Here is a 5,244-nt window from a genome sequence, read left to right as displayed (position 1 = left end):
TACAAATTCATTTCTTCTATTTTCCCTTAGGTATATTTTGTTTCTTTTATAACTTTTTAATGGTAGATATTAAATTCATTCATTTTCATCTTTTTCATTGACATAGGTATTTAGGGCTATGGATTTTCTCCTCGGCACTGCTTTAGTTGTGTTACCAGAGGAAGTTTTCTAAACTTTTCTGAAGATTGAATTGGGAGTACTTGCTAAATACAAATTTCTTGACCCAGTCTCAGACCCTCTGAATTGGAATCTCCAGGGAAAGGGCATAAACAATGGATTTTAACAAGCATCACAAGTGAGTTCTTACAATTCAAGGAGTTTGAGAAACACTGCCATACCATGTGCTATTACAACCGTTTTCATTTGCTATTTTCTAGATAATCTGCAATTCATCTTTGACTAAATAATCACATTTCTAGGGCACAGAATAATTTTTTGAGAATTTCTTTTTCGTCTTTCTCAGAGGCACTTGGAAAGAAGGTATGTTCTGTGTTTGGAGTATCTTATTTGACATGCATCAGTTATGTTTGAAGTCTTCTATGTACTTTTGCCATGGGCGAGAGTGGTAAGAATAAAAACCCTTTTATTTTTGTTATATATATTTTTTCTTCTGCAGATCTTTATGAAGTTGGATGCTTTTTTTGTAAATAGATAACATTCAACTTAGATTTTCATTTGAGATGAGTCCGATGTAAATGTCTCTACTGCTGTTTACTTTCTTTTTGAATTATGTAAATAAGGAGAGTTTAAAATTTTATTGTGATAGGTAATACATTCACATTGTTCAAAAAAAAAAAGTACCAGGTCTCCCCTTCCCCTGTGATGTGTGTGAACATCTTCCCTCCTTGTCCCAGACCTATTTCATGAGGATTGGTAGCACGTTCCCCTGACCACCCTTCACCCATTCTTTTTAGTTTCTTATGCACTGTTCTGAAATTTCCTTATGCATCTATAAGTGAATGAGGATACAGATACATTTTTCTACATGAGCACTCTCCCCTCTATTTTTGTAACATTTTCAGTAACAAATGAGACACGTCTTTATATTTACCTGTATACCATTTATTGCATACAATATTCTTAACAATAACTTTTTCTACTGAAATAGGTGTGTTTACCTGTCGAACCCCAGTATGAGAAACGTGTACAAAAGGAACAGACTGTAACATAAAAAGGTACGTGAAAAAATGAGCAAACCAAAGCATTATAAGTGGATAAAGCACTATAAACTTTCTGTGCTGGCTGACGTAGCTGTAACTTTAATCCGTACTGTGCCAAACAGCCTGTAGCCAAGTTTTAGAGTTACACTGATAGTTGCCACATACTTTCCATCAACGGGCCTTCCCTATGACCTACCAAAAGGGACAAGAGAACTATTAGCTCTGCCACTACTTCCTTGGAATCTTAAGGATTTTTTTCTGTTCTTCCTGCCACTGCCCTACAGAGGCACCTACCTGCTCATAGGCCATGAACATCAAATGTCATTCAACTTTTTTATAAGACTAAAATAATTGTGTGATATTCGTTCTTTTGTCTCATTTAAAATGTGCTAACTTCTGACTAAAAAGTTACTATATAGGAGAATCACAGGGAATATAGAACATGTTTTTTGAAGATGATGTGGAAAATCAGGGTGGGTTACTGGGCATTCGACCTGGAAGAGTTGAATCACTAAATTGAGATTTTAATTGTGTGTTAAATCTTCTATCACTACCCATTACTGAATATTTAACAATTTTACACGCAGCGTTTCTTTTCCTGGTTTTTCTCATGTGAAACAAGCTTGTAATGGCTGGACTCTAAGCCACCATTACTGTCTTCTCTACAAAGGGCAGGGAAATGGCACATTCACGTGCAGGTACGTGGCTTCCGGAAGCATCCTCACTGCACAGAAATGGTTCTTGGCATGGGGCTCACCAATCTTTCTTAGAGCATTACTTGTTTCACTTTCAGTTTTCAAATGGGTTTGCAACAGCGGATGTCTATAGGAACTTCTAGAGCGAGTTGAGAGAATTTTGTAATTATAGAAACGCTGGGCTTCTATGGCCAGCCCCCTTTTTAATCAGAACGAGGCATCAGGCAGGAGGTGACTGTGGGTCGATGTGCCTGGGAGGGGCTGCACCCCTGGAGAGGTTGGGCTCTGGGCATCTCTCCTGGGTGGATCTTGCAGGGGCAGCCACCTGGCAGTAGTCACCACTTTGGCTGACCTGAAGTAGCGACAAAAGTAGAGATTTGACTGTGTCGGTTAGAGAGGCATCAGTATTGGGTTTGGCCTGAGAAAGGGACTATGTCTGGAGACACATGATAGACACAAATAGATGCATGAGCCTCTGGCTTCTTGGGTCCAGAGGTGTCACGAGCCTGCCGCTGAGTTGTGGGAGTACCTGCATCAGCCTCAGGCTGGCTCCCAGCACGGGCGGGAGGAGAAAGGGTGGTGCCTGCAGTGTCGCCTGCCAGCCAGTCATAGCACGTGAAACTCCCAGCTTGAGAGTCACACCTCTAGGTCAGCACTGGGGTTGGGAAACTTCTGGGAGGGTTGGTATGACTTTAATCTGGGTCACTTGTGTCTGGCTGGGGCCATTTTGAAAACAGTGATGAAGGATCTTCAGACCCAGTCTGCCTCAGACTTTCTGATCTCAGAACACCTCAGGGAGCCCTACATAGCACAGTCTTGAAATGAGAAAAACCTCACGAACAAAGACTGCAAGAGGTCGGGGTGCACCGGAAAGACCCAGCAGGGCTGCCCAGGGATCGATTGCGTCGTGCCCTCTTGGTTGTCGGGGGTCTTGTTGGCTCAGAGTGCTCGGTAAACATCAGGGGAGGGGTGGCAGGAGGGTGCTCGGGCATTCCAGTTGGCCCGGCTCCAGGCTCTCTTTAGCACCATGGGAGATCACAGGCTCCTAAGAACATCCTGACGCAGATCAGAGTTTGAGCAGTTTTTCTTTTAGGAGTTGCATTGATGTGTTGTATTGATTTGCCGGGGAACAATGGCTTATAGTTTCAGCCTGAGAATTCCTCATAAAGTTAAGAAGGCATAAAAATGTCCCCTCTGAGACTAGTCAGGAGTATTCATTCTCATGTAGTTTAATTTGTTGCTTGTGTGGTTTCTGTGATGTCACCCCACATGTGTAAACCGGAAAAATTCACACTGGGAAGTGTAACCTCCGTATGCGTATTTGGACAATGGAAAATGTTATGCATTGTTTCTCGTGGTTGCTACACATCTGATTCCATATGTCAGGAAAACAAACTGTTAAAAAAATGTCAGGAGGTAAACTTTTAAATGGAATTGCCTGGAACTCATAAAGTGGGGTCATATAATCTACAACTATAATAAGATGTAGGAAGAAAAGTAACTAGCCTCCGGACCTACTTTGTGTCTGGTCACATTGGCTTTCCCAGTGATGGCCTCATACAACTCAAACCAACTCTATTCATACCTATAAAATTAAAAAAAATTATTAGATCGCCATTGACATACAAGTATTGGTTTTTGTTTCCATCATTTGTAAGGCTATAAAAAGGGAGTGTAATAGTCTCTATTCCCCTTCTCCCCCCACAAAAAAACCCACCCTGGTTATTAGTTCCTTTCAGTTATATTAAAATGGAAATTATTGCTAAATATGCTTTGTTTGATAAATATTGCATCTTAAAGATATTATTCCTTTAATAATATCTGTATTGTAAGGGAGTATTAGTTTTAAATATGTTCTTATTCAGAAATAAGTTGCATGGCTCTATAAAAGCAAATGAGTACTGTAGAGATAGGAATGTGTCACCAGCCACAGCCCCTAAGTGGTCACTGATGACATGGCATAAGATCACAGTTTTAACCTCCTCTAATACAAACTCTTCCTGGCTCCCTGAAACAGAAGCACAGCAATTACAGCTAAGAAAAAAAGGAAATCAGTTCATATCCTCTTACTCATAACAGGAGGAGGGGCTAAAATGCCAGATCTAAGGATTCGGACATCTATAAAGACAATGCCCACATAATGCACCATAAAATTCTGTAAACCTTTTCAATAATAGATGTATTGGCCTTAATACAATTACCAAATGTAGTATCAGTTACAGTAATTCCGTATGTGTCTCATCAGCAGTAATATTTTCTAGCATGGCTTTATATTTTTAAGAAATTAACAATTATATAGTAAACAGATGCATGCTATAAGAGCTGGAATGTATTAGAGCTGGGTTCCCTTTTGTGTGTGTTTGTGACATGAATTTACTTAGTTTATCCATAGTCATGAATACTATGTTGCCTAGATACAGTGGAGAACACGGGGAAAGTTAAATGCAGTTTTGTTTTCTGGAAGGCAAACCAAGATTCTTGGTACATATTTTTCTTTCTGCTTCAAGGCATAGGAAAACCATTGAAATGACCCCAAAAGAAGTCCTTCGCATAAAATGCTCTGAGTGAATTATGGAACTGCTGTCAATTGTCTTCTAAAGTGAAAACTAGTCATACATGACCCCAGTAGAAGACAGTAAGAGGCAGGATGGCATTGTCCTTATCTGAGTATCTTTGTGCTTTTCATGCCATTAGATATAGGCATCTTAAAGATATTCCTGTGAAAATGGCTCCCCAGTCAGACATCTGAAGAGTAAAAGGTTGAAGGGGCTGCTTCCTAAGTCAACATTTCATGAATATTTAGAATTGGGAAATTGATTTCCTTGTGATATTTTGTGATGCTCAACAGGTAGGTTGCAAGTGTTTAAGAAACAGGTTGTGACTCTGCTAAAAACATCATCTAAAGATTCCTGCAGCCAAGTTGGGAAAATGGGATGCCCCAAAGTGAACTTGGTAGTGACTTACGGTTCTTTGTTCAATATAGGCTGTACCAAGGAACATAGCATACCATTTGGTTGTAATTTTTGCAAGCATAGGGATTCTGCCTAATTTTTAATAAGTTGAACCTTGCAGTAAAAGGAGATTTCTATTTACAGAATTGATTGACTAGATCTGGTTTCTGGTTCACATCTGAAAATAGTTATGGTCCCATGGAAAGCCTCCTCTATCTGTCTGAACGCAGGATCATTGCACTACAGTTGAGAAGACAATGTGGTAATTTGCTTAGCTCCCACAGTACAGGGAGATGGAGGTTTGTGGTGCCTGGGCAGTAGCTTTCTCGTGGGAAACACCACCTTTCCCAATCTAAATAATGTGCTGATGCCAGCACTCTGTAAAAGTCAGCCAGGAAAAGGAGAGCTTGGTGTTTCTATAAAGTAAAACCTTGAGCA

Source organism: Propithecus coquereli, unplaced genomic scaffold, assembly GCF_000956105.1.
Source record: "Propithecus coquereli isolate 6110/MARCELLA unplaced genomic scaffold, Pcoq_1.0 Scaffold473, whole genome shotgun sequence".
In the NCBI taxonomy this organism is placed as follows: Eukaryota; Metazoa; Chordata; class Mammalia; order Primates; family Indriidae; genus Propithecus; species Propithecus coquereli.
Note: the sequence above shows the minus strand (reverse complement) of the source record.